General features: G+C 46.7%; 1 protein-coding gene across 4 annotated transcripts in view; it reads right to left on the bottom strand.

Moving 5' to 3' along the window:
• The window catches only part of LOC126539861 (aromatic-L-amino-acid decarboxylase-like), a 153,363-nt gene that overhangs the window by 97,745 nt on the left and 29,032 nt on the right, over nucleotides 1–26,586 (bottom strand). The window contains exon 1 of one of the 4 annotated variants that reach the window (XM_055075192.2): nucleotides 727–919. The exons of the other annotated variants lie outside the window; for them this stretch is intronic. The gene's annotated coding sequence lies outside the window, so the exon portion shown is untranslated. Of the gene's footprint in view, nucleotides 1–726; nucleotides 920–26,586 lie in introns of those variants that run through there. 4 annotated transcript variants of the gene reach the window in all.

Genomic DNA, 26,586 nt, shown 5'->3' with positions numbered 1-26,586 from the left:
CGGGCGTCGACTGCCCGGCCGGTCAGTCGACGAAGCGACGAGATCAGCAAGACCTAACTGATCTCTCTTGCACTTGCTGGTCTCGTCGCTTGGCGCTGTTAGAAGGCGCTGACCGGCCGGCCAGTCGACGATCGCGCGGTTCTGTTAAAGAATCTGTCGACTGTACATCTCTAATAGCTGGAAAATGGTCCACCAGTACATAGAAAGTGATGCTTAAGATATATATATATTTACAAATTGACAGTCGCTTTAGCATACGCCAAAGAGGTTGAAGGCGAAAGTATGCGCGCTCAAGAGACATTCATTAATTTACTTGAGATTCTCATTGGAATGCGTTGTTACTTATTGCTTGTTTTCTCCCACCGGAGGTCGTGGGTGCGAGAGTCGTAATTGACGCTACCTTAATTAACTGCTGCTTAATTAACTTCGCCCTAGTTAGCACCAGAGGTCGTGGGTTCTACTGCCACCAAAGGCCGAAGGTGGGATTCCGACCAAAGGTCGTAGGTTCGAGTGCCTTAATTAACTCTGTATTAATTAAAGTTAACTTAGCCTTAACACCAAACGTTGTGGGTTCGACTTCCACATAAGCTCGAGGGTTCGACTCCGATCGAAGGTCATGGGTTTTACTGCCACCGAAGGTCGAAGGTGTGACTCGTAACCAAAGGTCGGGGGTTAGAGTACCTTAATTAACTATATATTAATTAACAGTGCCTTAATAAACTTTACCTTAACACCAAACGTCGTAGGTTCGACTTCCGCATAAGCTCGAGGGTTCGGCTCCGATCGAAGGTCGTGGGTTCGAGTGCCTGAGTTAACTCTATCTTAATTAAGCTTGCCTTTTTTTTCGGCGCGATGAGCAGCATCGGAGCCAGCTGAGGAGGAAGACGACGACGAACGCGCGAGCAGTGTGCACGAGCACGTGTCTGCACGAGGCAAGCTTACATGACTTTATGTACCGCAAGCCACGTTTTCCAGGCCATCGGGGGTACGAGTCACTTAAGGCTTTCGCCTTAATATATAATAAAATGAGGTTTATTGTCCGGAACAGATGGCTAGAGCAGTTACGCCTGTCAGCCCTCTGAATTAACTCTATCTTAATTAACTTTGCTTCTTTTTGGCATGATGAGCAGTGTCGAAAGCAGCTGTGGAAGAATACGACGACCAACGCTAGTCTTGCGTGAAGCGTTGACGATGCGGCCGCTGTTAGTGGCATACGCCATCTTCAGTTCGTGGTGTTCGTCTTCATCACAATCATCTCAGGGAGAACAAACATCCATCCTGGCGTCTCAAGCAGCAGTGAGAACGAGCAGCTCACGCTAATGCTTCAAGCAATCTACGTGAACAATGTCACGTCCACGACAACGGTGGTCAGAGGTTGTCAGTAGTTCGATGAGATAATTCACCGAAGGCTTGGGCTGGACAATGCGATAATGCGTACACAATGAACTCAGCGGTGTACAAAACGTCCTCAGTTACAACTCTGGCCGTAGCAGCGGCTAACGGCTGGACATACTTCGTTGTTGCTGTTCGAAGGGCTATGCCAGCAACTGGCGTCGTCACTTTCTGGATGGAGCGACAAAGCCTTTCATTCATAACACAAACGGCGGCTCTAATGTCCATTAAGTGCAAGCATTAGGACACCTCCGACAGAAATAGCAATGTTGTTAGACGCAGAAAAGTGAGGACTTGGACGTTGTAAAGGCGGCGCAGCTCTTGTCTCATGAACTGCGGCGTTTATTTTTCTTCTGTAGGCAGGGAACGACGATGCACTGGGGAGAGAGACCACAGACGTGGTGACGGAGAGCGTTGGTCGAAGGAGGCATGACGATCAGGAAGGCTTGGAAGTAATCCTGGTGTGTAGCGGAGCGGTTGCCGATCGGCATAGCGAGTCGTCAGTTGACAGCCATGTGAGACGCCATACGGCATGCGGCGGCGACAGCAGAGGGCGATATGCCCGGGACGTCCACAAGCAAAGCAAATTTGTTTGTCGTTCGTAGTACACCAAGGGTTTTCGGCTACGGGACTGGCTCAAGGGTCGCGGGGAGGAGTCTGCACCTGCATTTGTTGACGCGGTGTGAAAGCAGCGTGCGCTCGAGCCCTTGCGACGACGTTAACGTACGTGAGAGGAGCAGCGCTACAGGATGCCGCCGAGGGGAAACTGGCACAACGTCGGCAATTTCTTCTTCGATCGCCTGCCAAATAGTAGGCGATAGGTAAGGAGCGGGACACGGCTGAGGTTGTTGCTGAGCAAACTGCACCGGCGAGAGCTGCCCAGCTACTTCCTCGCGTATGAACGCCTTGACCTGCGGTATAGCAATGCTGACTGGTCCGGAATGACGGTCAGACCTGCGAGGTTCTCGTCGCTTGTAACCAGGCGACGAGTCAAGGCCCGCTGTTTGCCGAGCTCGTCGTAGCTCTGACACAACTTGATGAGCTCCGCTACGCTGCTCAAGTTTTATGCAATCAGCATCTGAAAGACGTCATCGTCCGTGCCTTTCATATTTTGCTTGATTTTGGACCCACGACGGTTATGGCGGCGCGCTGCCACGAACGAGGTCAGGGGATCAAATCCCGGCCGCGGCAGCCGCATTTCGATGGGGGCGAAATGCAAAAACGCCCATGTCCCGTACACTGGGGGCACGTTAAAGACTCCCAAGGTGGTCAAAATTAGTCCGGAGTCCCCCACTATGGCATGCCTCATAATCAGATCATCGTTTTGGCACGTAAAACCCCGGCATTCATCAAACGTGCTTGATTTCGACAGGTTGGGGTATGGAGGCATTGACGCAGTTCAAGAGGTCGAGAACGTCTTCAATATAACTTCTGAACACTCGCCCGGCTGCTGTCTAGCGCAAGCGCTGTTCGGCGCACAGCTGACGCACGGCGGGATGCCCAAGCACTTCCGTGAGGGCGGCCTTGAATTCAGACCAGGTTGGAAATATGCCTCGTGGTTTTTAAACCGGAGGTTAGCCACATAGGAAAGACGGGAGTTGTAATTGTTGAGTTTAGCGCGTCATCCCATCGGTTGTGGACGCTTACCCTAGCGTAAGACGATATCCAGCCCTCTACGTTACTGTCGTCGGTGCCGCTGAAGACCACTGGATCCCTCTGGTGGTCAGCCAGTCTGAATTGGCAGATGACGGCCGGAGGAGGCGTGGAAGGCGGAGGCGTCTTCAGGCATACCGGGTCGTAGCGTACTGGTGTGGAGTTCGAGGACGGATGCTTGGCAGTTGATCCCGGCACCTCCGCCAATTAAAATGAGGTTTATTGTCCTAAACAGGCGGATAAAGCAGTTACGTGCTTGCTTGCTCCTCACCTGTGACGCTTACCCAGTACGAGAGATTGGCCCTGCAGGCGGCGGTTAAAGGTTAAAGGGAAGAGGAAAGAGGAAAAAAACTAAACGGAAATGCAAATCAGAGTGAAGTATAACGTTTATGATAATTATAGGAAATAAATTTACCTGGCGGATACAGAAATAAATATACTTGTAATTATGCATAAACAGCAAATCTTGTTTATGTGTTTTTGGTGGTATTAGAATAATTTCGTACACAGAATCAGCGATTTAATGCGCTATGCAATTATTGATTTCGAGAGTTAACATGGCAGCCTTCTTGTGTCGTATAGTCGCAAATGGTCACGCAGATGTTCCTGCGGCTAAAGCCCAATGCAGAAGCCCCGAAGGAGACGATATCTTGGGTAATTATAGAAATACCCAAACTCCGGAACGAAAATTCGAATTTCTTCTTCTTATCTCTAAATCGACGGCATGTTAGTAGAAAGAGATCAATGTTTTTGGTTTCCTGGCAGATAGCACACAGAGGGGACGGCACCAGACCAAACCTGTATAGGTAAAAAATTAATGGTGGGATAAGGCATCGTATCTTTTTATGGAGGTTTCTAGTTTACGTCTGGGACACCATTTACTGTCGCATGAAAAGGATAAATTATTAAAATTCGGACGTTTAGATTTCCAGTTTTGTAGAATCTTGGAAAAGAGAACATTTTCTAAACCTAGCCGCAGTGACATAAGCTGAAGTAGGCATAACGGACATAGCTGGTCCATCAAGAGACATCCGCGCAAGTGTGTCTGCCATATCATTTAAGAATATGCCACGATGGCCTGGAACCCATACCAACCGCACCAGGCTTAAGTTTGGAGGGGTTAATGATATAAATGTATTGGCTGCAGTATAGTGTCTGAAGATGAGCTGAGTGATGTGCGTACTGACCGTTAATCAGTCACTATAACCGCTGTTGAATAATTTTAAGGAAGTTCTCGAGGAGTTAAGATAACGGCTGATAGTTCATCCAGAAATATGGGTGTGAAATCCGGAATGCGTAATGCACATGACCAGGTTGCATATGACAAGGCATATGACAAGGCATATGACCTGCTACGCTTCCCTTCCCTTGGAATCTAGTCCGTAACCCTTAATGACCATCGGTTATCTTCCCTCCTCATTACATGTCCTGCCCATGCCCATTTCTTTTTCTTGATTTCAACTAAGATGTCATTAACTCGCGTTTGTTCCCTCACCCAATCTGCTCTTTTCTTATCCCTTAACGTTACACCCATCATTCGCCCTCAATTTAAATAACCCTTTTCGCAAGCCTCCAGGTTTCTGCCCCGTAGGTGAGTACTGGTAAGACGCAGCTATTATACACTTTTCTCTTGAGGGATAATGGCAACCTGCTGTTCATGATCTGAGAATGCCTGCCATGAACCTAGACTAACCAGGAGGTTAATCCTGTGTGCAGGTCCACCAGGAGAGAGCACGCATCCAAATTCCATGCAGTATCGGTCGAACGAACACGCGATAAATCGTTATCAGAGTTTCACTGCGTATCCCAGAGTGATGTCGGCCAAGCTTGCTTATCATGTAAATAGCGCGTGTTGCTTAAAATATTAAACACGATTAATGTGATTTTACCAGCCCAGTTTGGCGTCGTATATCGCACCTACGTATTTCATAAAGTCACCTTGCGGAATTATTTCCTGACGGTACTGGATAGAGATATCAACCGGTACAATCAGTGGAACTGCAATCAAGGAACTTTTGTTGACATGAAGCGACATTCGAATATCCGCAAACCAAGCTTCAAGCGTTCCTAAGTGTGACTGCAGTGGTCTCTGTAATTAGCGAATATCACTCGCAGGTGCAAAGAATGCTATGTCGGCTATGAAATTGAGCTTAATAAAACGTTAAACGATATAGGAGAAATGATAGATCCCCGGGAAACTCCTCTTGATTGGTGATATTTTTGCGTGAACAAGGCACGTTGGGAACAATACAATTTCCTATCCTTTAAAAATTCATATATCCAATTTATGATATACCGAGGAGAACTTATAATATTCAATATGTTAAGGAGTACGACATGCTCTACGCTGTCGTATGCTTTAGCTAAATGAAGCGTCACTAAAGCTGCATACTGCCGCCTGTGTTGAGCAAGCTTAATGCGTTCCTCTAAATCCACATGTGCGCACCATGTCGAGCATCCGGGTCTAAATACAATCTGGCATGGGCTCAACAATGTATTATCCATTAAAAAAAATTCACAATACGAAAGTGCAACAGCCGTGCTATTAATTTCATAACATTCGAAGTCAGTGCGATTGGCCTTATATAATATATATTCATCCCAGCTCCTTACTTTTTAAGCAGGGGGATTATGTTTGCGAGTTTCCAGTCAGGAGGTATCCATATTTTCATGAGGGTGTAATTAAGTATATTGCAGAAGCCTTGGGGAGAGAGGACAAACAATATTGTTACGGGGATGTTAGGAGTGTACAAGATTATATTTACTATATATATACAAAATGAGTTCGAGTATTAAAATGGCTGACCACCAACAACCCGCAGCAGCCATCGTCTCGCGATCTTCTTCTTCCTCTCTTCGTTCATCCTTCCGTAACAGGATCCCCGGGTGGTAAAGCGCCGTCTCGGCGCATGGTAGCCGAAGAACTGCGAGCGAAGTATGGCTTCAGCCGCGAAACGTGGACGACGTCAACAGGCGGCGGACTTGAAGATGGATCAAACTGTAACGGTGCGATCTCGTAATTGACGTCGTTAACTTGACGAAGAACTTCATAAGGCCCTGTGTAGCGAGAGAGAAGCTTCTGGGAGAGGCCGAGCCGACGACATGGTGACCAAAGGAGCACCTAAGCACCTGGCGCGAACTTGACATCGCGATGGCACCGATCATAACGCTCTTTTTGTATATGCTGCGAGGCTAATAAGCGAGATCGGGCGATTTGACGCGCCATGTGAGCGCGATCGATGACTTCGAGAGCGTACTCAGTAGCAACGCGGGGCACAGAAGGTGGTAGGATGGTATCAAATGGCAATGTGGGGTCGCAGCCATACAAACGATAAAAGGGGGAATATACTGCGGTGTCAGGTCTGGACGAGTTATATGCGAATGTCACGTAGGCCAGCGTGGCGTCCGAGTCGCGGTGATCGTTAGAAACGTACATCGACAGCATCTCTGTGATTGTTTGGTTGAGACGTTCCGTAAGACTGTTCGTTTGTCGGTGGTAAGCGGTGGACAGCTTGTGCTCAGTGGCACAAGAGCGGAGGAGGTCGTCAGCAACTCGAGACAAGAATGAGCGGCCGCGGTCTGTAACTGTCGAGGTGCACCGTGCTGGAGAATGACGTCGGAAATGAGAAAATCAGTGACGACTGTTGCGCAACTAGTCGGCAACGCCTTTGTTATCGCGTAGCGTGTCGCGTAACCAGTAGCGACGGCGATCCACTTATTCCCTGTAGTCGTCGTCGGAAAAGGGCCAAGCAGGTCAAGGCCTACGCGAAAGAATGGTTCAGAGGGAACTTCAATTGGATGGAGTCAGCCGACAGGTGGCAGGGGAGGTTTCTTCCGGCGCTGACACAATTCGCAAATTGCGACATAACGACGCACAGAGCGGTAGAGACCCGGCCAGAAGAACCGGTGTCGTACGCGGTCGTATGTACGCAAAACTACAAGGTATCCCGCCGTCGGTGCATCGTGAAGTTGTTCGAGAACGACGGATCGCAGGTGATGAGGAAGGACAAGGAGCAACTCAGGGCCGTCAGGGGTCATATGCCGGCGGTAGAGGATGCCGTCATGCAGCACGAACATGCGGCACGTGCCGTCGGTGCTGCCAGATTGCACTCTGGCGATGATGGACTGTAAGGATGCGTCGCGTTGTTGTTCAACGCGCATGTCGGCCATCTCAGTCAAAGCCATCACGCAGGTCACCGGATCATGCGCAACAGCACCGGGGGGATCCACGGGGTGACGCGAGAGGCAGTCAGTGTCCTTTTGCAGACGTCCAGACTTATAATTTACAACAAATGAAAATTTCTGGAGCCGCAAAGCCCAGCGACCAAGTCATCCTGTGGGGTCCCGGAGGGAAGACAGCCCACAGAGGGCGTGGTGGTCTTTAACGACCGAAAACGTGCGGCCGTACAAATATGGCCGGTACTTGGCGACAGCCCAAACTAAAGCCAAGCACTCCCGCTCGGTGATGGAGTAATTTCTCTCGGCAGGTGACAGCAGGCGGCTGGCATAAGTTATCACGCATTCGGTACCGTTCTGGTGTTGGGCGAGAAGAGCGCCGATGCCGCTTGCGTCAGTGTGCACTGCGGTCGGTGGAGAAGGATCAAAGTGGGCAAGTACGGGAGGGGTGGTCAGAAACCCGATGAGAGCGGCGAACGCGTGAGCCTGCTCTGGGCCCCATGAGAATGGCGTCTTCTTCTTTGGAAGATCTGTCAAAGGCAGAGCGACGTCGGCGAAGTTTTTGACGAGACGGAGAAAGTAAGAACACAGGCCGACGAAGCAGCGCACGTCAGAAGCAGAACGTGGCACAGGGAAACTGCGTACGGCGCGAACTTTTTCCGAATCTGGTTGGACACCGGAAGCGTCAACGAGGTGTCCCATGGTATGAATCATCACTCAAACCGTCAGATCGTTACCCCAACCTTGCTGGAGGTGTCCCAACACTGTAATCTGACGGCGCCCGAATTGACACTTCGTGGACTTCAGTTGAAGGCCGGCTTTTCAGCAGACCGCAAGAATTGCAGCGAGTCGGGTAAGGTGAGTGCCGAGCGTGGGAGAAAACAACGTCGTCAAGGTAACATCATACGTTCAAATGTCGCAGGAGCATTGCATAAGCCAAAGGGCATGACTTTGAACTGATATAAGCCATCCGGCGTGATGAAGGCCGTCCTCTCGCGGCCCATTTCATCAACTGAAATCTGCCAGTAGCCAGATCGAACATTGATGGACGAGAAGTATTTAACTCCGTGCAAGCACTCCAAGGCGTACTCGATGCGTGGTAGTGCGTAGATGTCTTTTCGCGTGATCTTGTTTAAGTGGCGATAATCGACGCAAAAACGCCAGGTACCATCTTTCTTTTTCACAAGGACGACAGACGAAGCCCAAGGGCTGGCTGATGGCTCGATGACCCCTTTGCGGAGCATTTTGTCCACTTCTGATTGGATAACTCGACGTTCAACAAGCGATACCCGATAGGGACGCCGACGAATAGGATTCGTGTCTCCGGTGTTTATACGGTGGTGAACGACAGGTGTTTGGCCTAAAGGCCTGTCGCCGAAATCAAAGATGTCACTGTACGATTCAAGCAGGTGACGTATGTCCGTGGCCTGTGCAGAGGTGACGTCAGCCGCAATCATTTTTGTGAAGTCATCCGTTAAGAAATAGAGCTGTGAGCTGCAATTGGCGCTAATAAGCCACTCTCAGCATTCAGACCCTCAATGTCAAATTCGGAAACACTAGAAACGCTGGCCAAGAACATGCCGGCCGGAATCGCTTGAGGGCACAGGCTGAAATTCAGAAGCGGTAGAACGACGTCGTTGTTAGTAACCGTGACCAACGTATGCGGAACAGCAACGTTCCGGTTCAAAAGCACGTCGATGATGGGGCGAAGGACGTATCCACCGTCAGGAACCCGTGGCTGGGCGGTCAAAGTAACGTAAGTAACTGCCTTGGGTGACAGACGCACATCGTGAAGCGAGCACAAGTGCGGTGGGGCCGTGCTCGGAGCATCGGCGAGTTGAGGCAGTTCCAACTGAAGAACGCCGGTCGCGCAGTCGATGAGAGCAGAATGAGTGGATAAAAAGTCTAATCCAAGGATAATGTCGTGAGGGTAGTTGTCGATCACAGCAAAGAGAACAGAAGTAGGGCGGCCGGCTATAATTAAGCGCGCAGTATATATTCCAAGAACAACCAGCACGCCGCCGTCGGCCACACGAAGCACTCGGGCAACTGCTGGGATGAGGACCTTTTTTAAACGTCTACGTAGGCTAGCACTCATCACAGATACGTGGGCTCTAGTGTCGACGAGTGTTTGGACAGGTACGCCGTCTATTTTAACGTCTATTACACATCTCCTTGTGGGCACAGACAGAGGATTTGCTGCGGTAGTAGGCAATGCAGCACCACCTCCGAGGGCTGTATTTGTTAGTTTTCCGGAAGGGTGCGGCCAAAAGCCACATGGGATGAATGGCGACGTGGCTGCGGTGAACGGGAAGATGGGCGACGTGCTTGCGGTGAACGAGACTGGTGTCCGCGCGGCGATGCTGAGCGGCTGTACCACGTGTTCCTTGCGGAGTTGTCGGCGCTGTTAGACTCGGCGGTGGGCGAAACATTGCGGGCATTTCCATCAAAACGGCTCAGGTTGGCGGGCGTGCGAGGTGTTCAGCGCCACGAGTTTCGACAGTATCGGGCGACAAGACCAATTCAGCGACAGGTGAAACATATCGGCTAGTCGTCCGCAGTTCTCCACTCAGTCAGGTTGCGGCAACGTGGAGAGAAGCGTCGGGGTGGAGTGAAAATAGTAGGAGGGCGTTCGTTAGCTCTGGGATGGGCGACAGCACACACAGAATGTAAACCAATGTTTTCAAGTTCCTGGCGAACGATGGCTTGTACGAGAGGAACTGAAAATGTGGTAGCATCAGGGCTACGCGAACAGAAAGCTGCGGGCGCCATAGCATCCAGTTCACGTCTAACGATTCACACCACGTGCTCTGATGGCGACGCATACTGCTGTGTGGGTTGATCTTCACACGTCGACATTGCGGCAGTATTGGGAAGTATGGCGAATGGTTGCAAGACGCGTCGGCTTTTGGCCTGCTCGAATTGTCGACACTCTTTAATAATTTCATCAAATGTAGAGCAGCTTTTGCACATGAGAAGATTAAACGCGTCGTCAGCAATGCCCTTAAGCACGTGCTCGACCTTCTGAGCTTCTGTCATGTCGTGATCGGCCTTACGACAAAGTGCCAACACGTCCTGGATGCACGAGACATAAGACTCCGTGGGGGATTGGGCACGGGAGGCCAGTTCCTGCTTTGCGGTAATTTTACGGCCGGCTGATTTGCCAAACAACTCTGTCAATTTCTCTTTGCATTTGTCCTAGCTGGTTAACTCCTCTTCGTGATTTTCGTACCACACCTTTGCCGTGCCTCTTAGGTAGAACAACAGGTTAGCTAGTATAAGCGTAGGGTCCCATCTGTTGATTCCACTCACGCGTTCGTACATGGTCACCCACTCTTCAACGTCGGCGCTGTCGGTCCCGCAGAAAGTTCCAGGATCCTTGGGTTGCACAACGACAACCGAAGGTGACAACGACGTAGCATGCGATGGTGACGTAGGAGGCGGCAATGACGTCATTCATGGTGCGGACGGTGATGCGACGTCCACTGCGGAGCTCCGTTTCCCCCGTGGTACCCCGCACCTGTCACCAATAGGTTACGGGGATGTTGGGAGTGTACAAGATTATATTTACAATATTTATATACAAAATGAGTCCGAGTAACTAAAATGGCTGACCATCAACAACCCGCAGAAGCCAGCGTCTCGCGATCTTCTTCTTCCTTCCTTCGTTCATCCTTCCGTAACAATATTTTCAACGTGCCTGATGCAATGCCATCTGGGCCCGGAGCTGTGCCAGGAAGCAGCCGAACAACGTCCTGAAGCTCTTCCATTGTTACCTCTAAGAAATCATCCCCTGACAGAGCCCCTCGAAGTTTACCTGCAGTTGAGTTGTAAAACGCTGCACTAAACCTTTAGCAATTTCATCTAATTAAGCTAACAATTCTTTTGGTGACAGAACAACTGGGTCAATAGTTAATACCACTGGAACGGTCTCGCAATAGCGGAGAAACCTAAACAGTACTCTTTTCATTACCACTTTTCGATAAAAAAGGTTATGGTATTTTTCATCATAATTATCCTTCGGTAATGAAACTTTTAAACATAGCAGCAGTAACGTCGGGCAGCGCTCTGAGCCGTAACTTCGGCGTCGTCTTGTGTGAAGCGTTGACGATGCTGCTGCTTGTTTTTTTCTTTTTGTCTTTGTTTGTTTTCTCGCTGCACAAATGGGGCGTCGTATTCAGACGAATACATACCCCAACCTGCACCACCTACACAGAATACACCCCACGAGGTTCACTGACGAGTGCCCGTGGTGCACAGACACACCCACACTAAAACACATCACATGGAAGTGCCCCAGGAGGCCTCCGCATATAGACAGCCCCATATTACACCAACATTCACTAATGAGAAATAGGCAGTGGGAGGCATGGCTTGCGGACGAGGGTCGGGAGAGCCAGTTGGCTCTTCTGGACCAAGCCCAGCGAGCCGCTCGTGCCAGTGGGGCCCTGGAAGAGGGGCTCCAACCATCGCGCCTTATTTTATTTATATTGAATAAAGTTTTACTCTCTCTATCTCTGCACAACTGGCACATACCCACGGTGGAGGATTGGTTTGGCGAAAATGGATGAAACGCGTTTAGAAAAACAAATCTGGGGGTAGATGTATTCTTCTCGCTGTTCCAAGTGGAACATTCATTATGCTAAATCGAATCAAAACATAGGCAATTAATTATTGTAATTAACTGCTTCAGGAAGACAGTGGATCCGATTGGGGTCAAGAATGAAGCCTTTCATCGCTGTGCATACATTCTGGTGGCTGCATCCTGACGTGGGAGCTCCAAACGAAAGCAAGACTGGGACGTTCATGCTGAGCCTAAGCTTGTTTAGAGGGACCTCGAGCGCCCTTCTTACTAAGGAGGCGCCGCCAAACCAGCCCCGTGTGTATAAAGATTTAGTGTCAGGATGCATAGCCTCGTTACCTCCAATTTTCCTGTTGGGCCAAATTTGCAGCACCAAGGTAGTGGTAGTCGGAATCCGAAGCCAGGCTAGATTTATATAACTCCATCATTTTTAATCTTCTAAGCCTAGCGGCAGTGCTGTTGGTGGTGTTCGTCTTCATCACAATAAATTTGCACGTTTCGCCCCAAACTACAGAGGCACACTCCACTAGTGGAACGCACACATTAGAATACAATCTGATTAAAAAAGCACGAGAGTGGAAGTCATGCGATATACTAAAAACAGTAGAGCGCGAAGGACGCGTTGTTTCACATATGTAGCGTATGTGAAGATGCATAGCTTTTTTGTCGAAGTACACATCAATAACTTCTATTTCACGGACCCTAAGCAATAGAGCATCACAAAGAGTGTACGGATTTTGCGCATGTTGTGTTTTCCGCGCATACCTTGAAACAACACCACCACCACCACCAACAACAACGACGACGACGACAATAATAATAATTATTATTATAATATCTTCATTGCCATAACAGGTATACAGAATTATCATCAGGCCTGTCTAAGCCTACAAGGGCTTGTGGGACATGGTCCACATGACTATAATAATAATAATGTTTATTGCCACCAGAATTGCAAAACAACACGAACAGGCCGGTCTAAGCCTCAGTTAGCGTGTAGGACCGTACCTACGAACATGATACACATGGTGAAAAAAATACACAAGTTGATGAGACATGTAGAACAAAGAAAAGAAAAGAAATGACGAAAATGGGAAAGATCAAGATAACGTTTGGTTATTCTACATAAATAAGGAAATTGAAGAAATAAATGTTACGATGCAAAAATGTTCTGGAAGTTAATTTCACTATAGCTCCTTTAATCATTCTTTCAGCATGCTTTTCGAAGTCGTGTTAAAGATTTCATCTGGTAACTTGTTAAATATTTCAGGCTCATACGCACAGCGTCTGGCCGCACAATACCCTGTGGCTGAACGACGAACTACATAACGGGCGTGCTTTCTAAATTCTCTTGTGGCGGCATTTTTTTGTTTGAATGCGCAATTCCAAAAATGTTTGACGACAACTGTCTCGATAAGCAACGATTGTAAAGTCGGTAGACCAAGTTCACGGCAGATATTGACAGCTGTTATTATTGGGTAATTGTAGGCAACATTTTTGAGAATATTTTTTATAATCCTTTGTATACCCTGCATCTCCAACGATCCGAACAGAAGCCGAAGTCTAATGCTGTATCTTAACACACTGTAACCCAGTGCAAGTACGATAACTTTTTTACAGAAAGCGGTGCAAAACATTTGATATTAAACAACAGTCAAGCGACTGACCCCAGTTTAGAAGAAATTCGTGATAAGTGATGCTACCAAGATAGTTCACACAATCCACGTATAGAATAGGCGCAAATTTGCAAGAAACACAATTCGACTCATGTAAGTAGAGAGGTATGTTAATTACAGTACTCTTGAGTGGAGAGCGAAATAAAGCAAGTTGTGTTTTTTGGACATTGACAACAACTACATTGTTAGTGAACCAAAGCATTGCATTGTACACGTCATTTTGCAACATTTCAGTGGATGCTCAGTAAGAAAGATGTTTTGCCAGCAACACAGTGTCATCAGCATACTGTAACACCAAACATTTAGAAATTGCCAATGACCTTAACGAAGCCGTTAAACAACTGGTGCAAAAATGGATCACTGAGGAACTCTAGCTTTCAGCGACAGCTTAGAACTAAAAACGGCAGCTTAGAACTAATAATTGGCAGCGACCAGTTGAAATCTGTTGCTCAAGTTACCTTCGAGAATGTTGTAAAAAGGCCCACGAGATACCCAAAAATACAGTTTACTTAACAAGATTTGGTGATTCATGGTATCAAACGCTTTCGCTGCATCTAAGAGGAGAGCACACGTAAAAAGATTCTGGTCGAATGCCGAGAACAGTTCATCTGGAGATTCCTCAAGCAATGCCACAGTACCGCGCCCAGAAACAAAGCCAAACTGTCGATCAGTCAGCATAAAAAATTTGTTAAGAAAAGAAGACATAATGTAGAAAAGAAGTTATTTCTAAGACCCGAGCAATAACCGGCAAAATAGAAATTGGCCGATAGTTTTCAATATTGTCTTTCTTCCCTGACTTGTGTAGTGGTAAGGCAGCTACATTTCGTCACCTTCCAAAAAACCATTCAGTATATGCAGAGCATTGAAATTCATTCTGATAATGTGATCAATAATAATATTAATAATAATCAATAATTTATTTAATGTGCCCAGGAACAACCATGAGGTATACATGCTGGCGCACGCATACATAAAAAAGAAAGACGGCAGGGGAATATGAGTAAACAACAACAAAAAAAAACAATGAAGGAAAAGAACAATCCTGAAAGGAAGAGTGTACATTCAACAAGGGCAAAGGAGAATACAAAAGGGAGGAGAAAGGCAATTTAAAGATATGTGAAATTATGACACAACAACGCAAAGTTCGGAAGAGAACACTGAGAGCGAGTTACGAAATATGTCAAGATCATGAAAATAAGCGTCTATATATACATAAGGGCTATCCTGTGGACGGTGGAATGTTGGTGACAACAGGCAGGAACATGGAAAGGACTATATCCTATATAAAGGACTATATTGAGAGCCATGGAATGAAACTGTTCACTTTTATAAGTATCAGGATGCAAACATTCTGGAGTTTGTCCTGAGCATTTGTCTGCATCCTATAGTGTGCATGCTTGTATCAAGTTCTGGTGTTGCAATCGCAGTGATCTACGCAAATTTTTATATTGTAACAAACAAATTTATTGAAATTTGTTTTCAAATGTACAATGTGGCCATGCAGTAACGACCACATTAATAAGCAAGAAAGAACTGCAGATTCAGTGTGCGTGTTGGAATCTATGCGAAGTGAGGTTTTTGTCAAGTGGTCAATTAAATGATGTTAAAGTAAGTGCGATATATACAATTTGTCTTATTTTCAACAATCCAACATGCCATCTTTTGCAAGGTTTGCTTATGGTCACAACCTTAATGGCATGTAATCTTTATGCACTACACTGTTCACAAACTATACCGAAATGCAAACGGCAGTTAATGTAGATGTACACTGCGAGACATCAACACAGTGACGGTTGTTGAGCAAGGAATGGTGCTAGGTGTATGCAGATGAATTAGACATGTGCTTATATACTTATTTATTTATATATTTCGCAGGCTGCAAGGTTGGAGTATTATGCGAGGGGGAATAAAGTAGTTACAAAAGGAAGAAAGGCACAACATTAAAAAAAACAGCAAAAAAGCAGTACCAATACAATGCGCCATCTAGCCTAACGAATTTTACTGGCACAACGTTATACAATACTTAACAAACAATAAGAGAAAAAATTACTGCCCATGCACCCTGTACAGATGGTAAACCAGCGAAGCTGAAATGTGCGGCCCCGGTGTTTATCACTGGGTTAATTCCGACGATTTATTCAAGTCTTTCTATATTATTGGTTATGTCTGTGTTGAGGTTACGCACACGTTTGGCTAGGGTTTATCACATTATTTGGAATGCCACATATCGCGCTTCGCAAGATCACCATCATATAAAGTGCAATGAGTGGTTCATTGTGTTAATCCAGCGGGTCCATCAAAGTCTTTCTGAATTATGTTACGCATTTGTATTTTGTAATGCCTTAATCATAGTATTTATGACTCGGTTATGCACTGTAGTTACAAAGTGACACATTGGGACTGCAAATTTTATTTAATTAAATACAGGGACACATTTTTGAACCTATCGGGAAGTCGGAGAGAGACTGCTGCACGTGCGCTCTGCTGCGAGAGAGAAACGACGTCACTATCGGTCTAGCCAATGGCCCCACCACACCTTTGCTGCGAGATAATTATGACATCATGATCTTGTCTTAACCCCGTCCCCCTCTGTGTCCCTTCCCTGCAATAATACGTAGATAAATGTACATGTTTTAAATGCATAAGCATTTCTATGCCTACCCAACAAGAAATTTATCCGCCCAGCATGCAAGACGAATACAATGGCTCACACCCCCCTAAACAATGGCTCATACCCCTAGACTAGGGTTTTTGTGATCTGACCATGAGTGCTTTGCCTAGGCATATGCAGCTTCACTGTAAAAAGAATGAACACCTTTCTGCTGGAGACCAAGACGATCATGAGACGTACTAACAAATGAAAGTTTATCGGACATGCCGAGTAAATGCTGGTTGACAAGCAATAAATCGAAGTTACACAAAAAGCAGAAGCAAAAACTGATATGTGTCCATACAGATCGCAACAGAAGACGCATCCATCTCTGAAAGTGTAACAATCGCCATGCTGACACAAGATTCTCCCAGTGCCTTTGCATCTACAGCATCCATAATTTCTCTAGGCAGCGGATCCCCACAGAATGCTAGCTTCTTCCTCTACAATGCACTCTCGACATCTGAGCGTGCATTGTAGAGGAAGAATCTAGCATTCTGTGCAGATCGGCTGCCTAGAGAAATTACGGAAGCTGTAGATCTAAAAATGCTGGGAGAATCTTGTCAGCACGGCTTCCGTTAGAAATGGATGCATTTCCTGTCAGGAAACACACATTAATTTTTGCTTCTCCTTTTGGTGTAGTGTATGTTTGGTTTATTGCTTGTCAGCCAGCATTTACTCGGTGTGTACATTAAACTTTTGGTTTTTAGATCATCTCGGTTTTCTTGATCGCCCTGTTTGTTCTCTGGTGCCATTTGCAGCCAGGCTATTCTTTATTTTTTTAGACTTCAACAAGTCACTTTAATGGCCCTTATGATGCTTCTGTGTACCTTATAGAATTTTTTATTTGGCCAATGTAGCAAGAACGTATAGTGTGAAGCAGTAAGAACAGGGTACGCTATAACTTCTAATTAAAAGGTTTATCGTGAAAATGCAGTGATCCGTAAAGGTTACCAGAAAGTAGTACAGCAATAAAACCTGTTAAAAACTAGTGCATGGTGAAACCAAACATAAAAGCGGGAAAGGAAGAAAATACATATAAATATACAAGTCCAGGGGAAAAAAACATTGTGATCACCAAGTGCGCATGTCGCTACCTTCCAAGAAATTCCTTTTTTATTCCAACGACATGGAACTGGAAGAGTGTGCTTGCATAAGCAAGCTGTCAGTCTGTCTATTGGAATAACAACAGTGTTTCTTGAAAGATGCTGGCATGCAGGATTAGCAATTTTAATGATTTTTTCCTGCCCTTGGAATCTTTCTGTATTTTCTTTCTGTGGGGATCTTTCTGTGGGGATCGAACACCTCCTAGTACTGACAACTCGCAAAGGCGTACGAAGCAAACGTGAAAATGCACTTCATTTGCTGCGTAGCGTGTCAACAAACGCATTGAAATGGGAGAATGGAATCTGTAGTACAAGTTTTTATTCTCCCTTCGCGTACGTACCGAATTCGGCAATCCACGTCTCCGCGCACTGCATTTGTTGTGCGAGACGCCATTTTCCAAAACAAACCGGTGAAATAGCTTCATGGTAGCTCTCCGCGCAATTACGACGGAAAATCGCAGCGATCGCTGCGACGGTGCGACTGTGCGACCAACCGGTTGGTCGCAGCCGAAAACCGGGGGGTCGGCACTGCGACTGCGATTTTCGTCGTTTTGCGACGAAAATCGCACTTCCGGCGCGACGAAAATGGCATCATGTGAAACAGTATTGAGAGAGGATCCTTCGGTTGCTGCACGAAGCGCTTCTCAGCGTTTGCACGCACTGGCGCTCCGTGCATCTCGGAGGCCACGCGCAAGCTTTCGCGGAAGCGGTGGCGCTATAGATGGCGCAGAGTGTTAGGGAATAGAGAGCCTCGATGTCCTCCTAGCCCGCCACTCTGCATACAGAGTGGAGACAACCGCGGCGTCTGCTACGGCATTGGGCACGCGAATGGCGGATACACGCGAGCGCCGGCAACGCCTCCCTACGGCGACCGCCAAAGGCGTCTACTACGGCGTCCGCCATTCGCGTGTCCAACGCCGTAGTAGACGCCGTAGTTGTCTCCACTCTGTACGGAGCGGCGGGCGAGGAGGACATCGAGACATTCTACTAGGGAAGCGCGAAAGAGGAACCTGGCTGCAGTACACGTCTCATGCATAACTCCTTTCGACGGTGGCAATATGTTAATTCGCTATATTTATTCAATGCTAACTCATTACAGTTGACAGTGGCGCATTACCGTTGATGGGTTGTGGCGCAGTCTTGTCTCTTTCGCTCGTTTTCGTGGTCGGTTGTTGGCGGTTGAACCTGGTTGGACTTTGCGCCGACCGACTTGGCTCCGACGCATATGGGGCTTGCGCGCTTGCCCATTCGAGTTGCGGGGTGGCGTTTGATAAAACTCACAATGGATTAGTTTGCGTCACAGGTCATTGTCTATATTGACACCAGGAAAACATACGTATAGCACTTGTGTATTGCTGTGAATAACTAATGTGTACACGTTAAACTGTCCATTAACATCAGATATAACGTGCCCTTTCCCCACGCCCCACCACTCCTTCGCCCCTCCTATCTCCCACAAATATGGAGTTGGCCCCACGCTCAAGCCCGTGGCGAAGCACTCAGTGGGCAAGCACTCGGTGTCACGTGCACTTTTTTTCGGAACACTGGAAAGCATAGCGGATAACGCCCTCGTATTGCTTGGGAGTTTTAGCTCGAGCCCAGCTCCGACGCGGCCAATTCAAATGCATGTAAAACACAAAAACTCTTTTCTGAAGTAACCCCTGGACCGATTTTAATGACATTTGTTGTATTTGAGAAGTAAAGGTAAGTTCTAGTGACTCTTGGAGGTGGAACTTACGAATTTCCGAAATTTTTTTACGAAATTAAGGCCCTAAATTGAAATTCCGCTTCCAACAATGACTAAAATTTACACTTATCTCTCAAATGCAACAAATTTTATTAAAATCGGTCCCAGGGGTTACCTCAAAAAAGCATTTTTGCGTTTTACATGTAGTTGAATAGGCCGCGCCAGAGTTGAGCCCGAGCTAAAGCTAAAGCTTCCTCTTAAGGAAGCTTTTACAAAGGCTCTAATTCGCCAACAGGCATTTAGCTTCACATGTGCGCGCATCAGCGATAATGTTTTCCCACTTCTCAACAAATTTGGTTTCAGTGGTTGTTATAGCTGTACCTAAGGGCCGCAGACTAAATTTCACGCGATTCGTAAAACATTTACAGCGCCCGGGAGCGCTTGGGCAAGTAATTCCCTGCAAACGCTTCAATTATTCCAAACGCTTTGAACTCTGCTTACACATCAGTCGTACCTTTCGCCTATTTTCACGAGATATAAACAAGGTGTTACTTAGTTCACAAAGGACACTGTGCGCACCTCGTCTATCGTATGAACACAGGGAGAGAACGAGTATTCCCTCATTATTTCCCAAGCCTATAATTATGCCAACAACGTTAAATTTTCACCACACATTATACACTTAGCATCCCCCCCCCTCCATTTTCCCTACATATAGATTCGGTATGAAGCAGCGTTTTTTTTTGTTTTTTTTTCAGAGAACTGGAAAACAAGGCGGAAAACGGCCGGGTAACGCATTATCTCTTTCTATCTCAAATGCAAGAAATTTTATTCAAAATAAGTCTAGCTTCCTTTATCTCGGAGCTAACCCCAATTTCCATATTCACATCCACAAAAAACATAGAAACGCTTTCATGAAACAACAACAATTTGTTGCATTTGATAGAAAAAAGTTATGTCCTAGCAACTATAGGAAGCAATATTTTGATTCAGGACCTTGTATATTTTACGAAAATTGACGAAAGTCGGTGTGTTAGAAAGCAAGCAAGAAAAACTGCAGGATGAACCATAACACCCCAAAATAAATATATATCGGAAATCGATCAACTGCACCTGTTAGAGCATCTAGAGCGGACAAATCTGACATATGAATTTACAGCTTACGTGAAATTATTTTAGCGCTTACAAGTATATTATGAACATCCTACTCGGAAATAAGTGCTATACTGCAGGACAGTGCATATTACGTACATTTTATCCGCTTTTAGATGTCTCTCATAGGTGTTTACAAAAATGTAGTATCATCATTTAATACATAGTTACATAGCTGAAAACATGATATTCGAGTTTTCTTTTTCAATTTTTTTAATTATCAAGAATTCTTGTAAAAGGTGACGGGCCGCATAACAAGATATCCTTCCTATAGACCTACTAGATTTTACTTTCTTTTTCTTCTAAATGCAGCAAACCTTGTCAAATTCGGCGCAGTGCCTGCCGAGAAAAATCATCTCTTCATTTTCAAGCATTCAGAGAGCTCCAGAGCTAAAGCTTTCTCTAAAGAATTTTATTTTCTTGACAAAAAACCGTAATTTATCCACGCGCAATAGACTACGAATACACATCAGCAATTTCCCGGAATAGAAACTCCGTGATAAGTCTAGTTTGTCCTGGACATCTTGAAAGCACGCGTATAACGTTGCCGAGCGCTTGAATACTGTACTAATGGTTTCGCTGTAAAATTGACAATGCTGCAGTATATGAGCGAAGCTGTCTGCCATGGAGAGCCGGTTGACACTTGTTGCGAATGTTTTCCACGTTTCAGCGGCTCCCACAGCCTGTCATGGCTGACAGAGAATGTTAGATACACCACGAAAGCACAAATAAGGACTGTTTGCTCCACGCAGAGGAAGGATCCCACGTTTCACTTGGCATGTGGGTTTAATTAAAGTGTTCATGCGTGCGTGCTTTTGTGCATGTAAGCGGGCGCGCCCAGAGCGGCTCCTGGGAGCTAGTCCTCGTTCATTTCGTCGCTCCTAAAGAGCACCAGAAAGCGGTTGTTACCATGAAAAATTGTACGAAGATCAAGCCAGGTTCTCTTGTTCATAACGTAGGACAATCTATTCTGCTTCAGTACATCTTTTGTCTTTGTTTTCGCACCAATATGCGTGTGCGTGTGCGAACGTACACCACGCCCATAACGTTTACGAATCAATACGTATGTTGTTACGATCGGCCAGCGGGAATAGTGATCTTCTAGCCTCTCCCGTCCCACTGCGACGAATCGCTTCGTGAAGTTAACAATGCGTCCCGACTAGGACAGGCCTGCGGCGCCAGCGAGGTAAGACACGTTTGGCGGACTGAGTAGTGTATGCTGGTTCACTGTCGCCTTCCCGGACCAATGGGAGCAAGAAAACTTTTGGAAAAGGGTGTTCTAAGGCCTTCGCCTCACGGACTCCGGCAACCGCGTCGGTCGCTTGACAGACGCTCCAGCTAACTGTGGGGTCATGTCAGGAAGCAACACGCGCCAGCTTGAATCAAGCGTAGCAATCCCGCCTACGAAGCTCCCTTCCTTTCTGTGTGTTCAGCGAACAAAGGTGCGGCAGTGATTTGGTGAACCGTCGCCCTCAACGCGGGTCCTTCGACGACTTTGGGCGCTCCGAATGGGCGAAGGTGGGGCGGCAGTTTTCCCTGGCCTAGGGATCTAGGGAGGGCAGAGGGGGTATAAGCAGACTTTTTTGGCTCCTCATGGTGCTTCAGTTCAGTCATACTAGACTGATGTGACATAACGTTCTCCGCTCCTCCTGTAGATGCTGTAAGTAAACCCAGTGCTCCTCGGTTCTCGATTAGAATATGTTCCACTCTTCAACAACGTCCTTAGCGTGAATGAATCGGACGAGGGCATGCTACCCCTTTTGACATGCCTGACCCCAATTCTTACACCCCTAATCTAACTCACTTAGTGAAACTGAAAGTGCAGCACCCGCAGCGTTAAGAGCCTTTCTAACGGGTTGCAAAAAAAAAAAAAAAATTCGATCATTTCGTAAGTACAATTTGAAGCTTTATCTTTTAGCTTTACAATACTGAAGCGCGTTCAAGAAAGTTACTTCTGAAGCAAATCTTTATCTTCGAAGTTGCTAAAATGTCGCAAGTGTACATTTACGTCGCTAAAAACGAGTCGCTGGTCGCTAGAGAGAAAAAAAAATGTCATTGAACAGACCAAAAAGTCGCTAAATCTAGTGTCAAAATCGCTAAATTTGCGAAACTGGACAGTAAGTCTGTCGCAGCGATGTTTTGCTGGGACGTGATGTCGCTGCTTGACATTTGAGGGCGTCTATTTAATAACATCTTGGAGTGTCGAGCGTATGTTTACTGTAAACTGAAACAGCGGAACATGTGGTCGTCAGTCAGTTTTCATTTGTCCTGTGCGAAGACCTGCGAACCTAGCAGCTAGCTGGAGGTGACCACTGGTGCACCATGACAAGAAAGTACAGGTAGTATACCAAAAATTCACGGCAAGTGATAGCAGGAGCCAATCGATTGTTGCCGGCCCCAGCGCCAAGCGTAAGTGATTGCATCGGACGTTGCGGAGCGCGGCAGCTATTCCTTTTCCTCATACTTTCAGCCAAGTGTATATCTTTTCGCATATATGCCTTCTTTTGCTTCGTTGTAGATTGTTATACTCGCGGATATATAGACATTATACTTGGCTGTACTCGCGGACAACTTTCTGCGGCTATGAAGGGATAGCAACGGGCGCGTGGGCGCTGCACATGTGTTACCGCGCCAAGTAGTCCGGCAGCCTTTGCCTGTGCTTTTGGTTGCTCGGAACAGACGCTGAATCGACACCCAGCTTCCACCTGCGACGGTTTCGCGTTTCCCCAAACGCGGTAGGGAAATGGTGCAAAATATAAGTAAACTTTTACACTCAGTGGCGTGCTCGGTCTATATATATATACTGCCAGCCAGCCTATACCCAGCCTACGCCGCCGTGGATTAAAACGCGGGACTATTTTCACAAGTGCTCTCACTTGTGCATGCTTGCTGCATGCTGCTCATTTGCTTTCCCTTTATAGCCACAGAAAGTTGTCCGAGCAAAGCAATGCGTCCATTGCGCGGCGGCGTGCCATATCTTGAAAGCGATCTGCAGACGGCTCATACCTTTGTGCGTGCTGCTGTCTCGCCGCTGTTTGCGTTGAAACCACGCTCAGCACGAAGGTCACTTCGCTCGTGGCTGCTGCCGCGCTTACTCACGCTAGCGTTTTGACAGCGAGTGTCCGCGGTCATCCAGTGGGATGTATTCGTGTTCGCCTGTGCGCGCTGAAACCATGCTGGTTAGGTCACTTAATAATCGAATGTTTCCAGGTTCATACGGCCAGTCGATAAAACTACTATTCTTACTTCGTGTAACTGTCTACTATTTTGCTATCGCAATCGATGCTTCCGCCTTTCTGGCGAAACTGCGATGTTTTTTTTTTCTCTTGCTTTCCTTTTAAGGCCCAACCGGGCTCGGATCGTCATAGCAAATCGTTTCTACTGAAATCCGCAAAGTGGCAGAAATATTACGGAAGGAAAAAAAGAAGCGGCCCTGCTGAAAGTATAGAGCCCGAAGCCACAGATACAATGCATGCGGGTGTCTGAGAAAGCAAGTTTCGCAGTTTAAAGAAAAAGAGAACATACGCCCTGCATAGATGGGATCGAATCGTGGTCAAACTGAGTGGCCGCATTCATGTCCCTGTAATTTGAGTTGTCGATGAACTCGGCCTCACCCTGCGACTTGCTAGACTCTCTCTTAACTCAAACTAAGAGCGAGCGCCGCGGGAAAACTGATACCGGCTTCGATCCACTGACCAGAACAAATTTGTCTTCAACTCTGAGGCCTTTTCTGCTGAGAAATACGTATTGGGTTCCTTTGTTTCTATATCCGTGTTTAAACCAGTAGTGGAGTATATTTGCCGTGTAGCACGTAATTTCGTAAGCATATTAATGACGGCAACGCGGAATGTGGAAGTTTCAGGAGTCATATCCACAAAGATTTTCGATCATAAATGCCCTTTACCATTTACCTCCCGCCAACGCTAATAACAGAAAGTTCTAGCGGGTCCGATGTTCCGGTATACGCAATGGCGATAGCAGATTATCGTGTTACTGGAGCCGCAAGCTGAGGGGTGGAACGAACTCCATGGTGGCGCAGAGCTCGACAAGACAAACACATTATTGCAGTTACCAAGTGTATTCTGCTTCGCCACCGATGTAAACATTCGGCAGTTGCATAATTGCGAACATGTTATCTTTTCAAATGTTTTTTGTTGTTGTTGACAAGAACACTCACGGAACACCAAAACTTGCCTGTAAGGCATTGAGGTCCTTAGCCCTCTGTTTTTTTTTTCTACCGTATTCTACTCAAGTTGATCAGGACACCACAAGATGGCTTGCGCGTTCGTCGATCATGTAAAAAAACAAGCACGCGTAACCGGGACAGTGCCAACGACCTGTACTCTGTCAATGATGAGGGGGGTGACGAATGTGCCATGCATAACCCCGTTACCGAGTCATCTCTCTGACCCTATAGGCTCTCACCCTCGTGCCTCTTACTTTCTTTTTCCTCTCTCTCTCTCTCTCTCTTTCTTTCTGTCTTTTCGTTCTTTTTTTTTTCGAGTTTTTCTTTCTCTACCGAAATATATAGAGAATTTACTGTATCCCTGTAGAGAAAGGTCGGTCCACCGACCGAAACTGTTGGGTAAATAAACCAAATATAACCACGAAGTTGTGCTACTCATCTCATATATATGTACATATATATAGCAAATAAAGCATCGTTTCCTTTTTATGTGCGCCCTCAACTTACAAGGGCCTGTTCAACTACCGTATTGCGGCAGTCTCTTACTTTATACGAAATCCCTATGGACTCTCGCTGGACGACGACGAAAACGATCGAGGGGAACTTCCCCGAGACGACCGTTTCAACGGTTGTCGCATGAGACTCGCAAACCAAGTATCTCTTTTGACACTTTGACCTTTTCCGAGACTGTAGTCTCCAACGTTCATCGCGCAATGTGTTCCGCTGATAAGCGACGCGCGCGGACTTCTAGACTTTGTGCCCTCATCAGTCGCGATTCTCATACTTCGAGTAGGATGAAATGATTTAGCTCGCAACAACGGACGTGTAACGTTGCGAAAGTACAAGAATCGTCCCGAGACACGCAAAATACACGCTAGCCTGTTCCTTCCCCGTTGTGCCAGCCGCCGTCACGGCAGTCGTAATGAAGCGTTCATCCGCCGCTTTAACCGTGAGGCGTGCGATTTCAACAGCCGTCTAAGCAGCTTCTGCTGTCGCTCGCGACACGTGTTCTTCCTTGTATATTGTATACTAACTTCTTGTAATCTTCGTAATCATCTCAATAAAAACCGACTGTGATTCTGACATGGATTGGTTTTTCGTCGGCACGCGTCCTCGCGGCAAACGGACTTCACCGAGTTTTGAGGGCGTTGCGCTGATGACGAGCCACATTAAACGGCTGTGCTTCCGGAAAACAGCTGTGCTTCCGGAAAGCAGCTGACGGGGCCGATCACGTGCCCAGCTGTCACGCAGGGCAAGCGTCCTCCGGTTTTGTGGACCGGAACTACCTACGCCTGGTTTCCCTGACGACGGCCGGACACCGGCCGAAACGTTGGAAATGACGCGTCGTTTTTTACGTATACGTGCGTCCTCAACTGACAAGTGCCTGTTCAACTACCGGATCCCGGCAAATTATCACATATAGATATAATGTACCGGCAAAAAACACTACGCCTTCAGCCATTTATTAGGAGGTGTTCATATTCATAGCTATTTTTTTTCCTCCGGAGCTGCTGCTTCTTCATCACCTTCTTCACCTGATTCTCTGGGTTCACTACAACATATATATATATATATATATATATATATATATATATATATGCTTGGGAACACCGTCAGTTGCACTTCGCTCCTCGAAGAGGCAGGACGTGTGTCGAATGAGCTCCTGAACACACAAAACTTTGCGATAAAGTGTACAGAGTTCAAATCATGGATCCGGGACCTCAAAGAGGTGCGACGCAGTGCTAACACATTTATCTCGCACTTATCGCTATATCGCCACTGAATGTTCTCTTTATGTGCTTGTAAGAGCCTCTCAAACTCTTTCACGGAAAACAGCGCCGCCTTCAATGTCGGATAAACTTTGTCTGCGGACGCAAAATTTTTACCTCTGCAGCAGAAATGATAATTGGGCGAGTTGGTACCAATTCATAGTGAAATATTTTGCACGCACAATCGACAAGGACACAGTGAAGAGGGACACACAAAGCGCTCGTGTGTCTCCCTTCACTGTGTCCTTGTCGATTGTGCGCGCAAAATATTTCATTATGAATACATCTGCAAGACATTCGTATACCTGCAAGTTTTCGTTGCCACCGGATTAACACGTCGTTTGTTTAACTGGTCATGTCATAACCTTGCAGAGTATGACATCTCACTGCGGCGCATCAGGCAGTGAAAAAGCATATGAGGCGGCCTAAGTGCCCCTATCATAGAAGTTCACGAAACGTTTTTTTTTTTTTTTTTTGAAGAAACTGGGGCATCAGCACTGGCATAGCGGTACGTTTTTGATGGTGCTTACTGGTTTTCGTCTGACAAGCATCGAGCC

This window comes from Dermacentor andersoni, chromosome 3 (assembly GCF_023375885.2).
Source record: "Dermacentor andersoni chromosome 3, qqDerAnde1_hic_scaffold, whole genome shotgun sequence".
Lineage (NCBI taxonomy): Eukaryota > Metazoa > Arthropoda > Arachnida > Ixodida > Ixodidae > Dermacentor > Dermacentor andersoni.
Note: the sequence above shows the minus strand (reverse complement) of the source record. Positions and strands in the feature narration are given on the sequence as shown.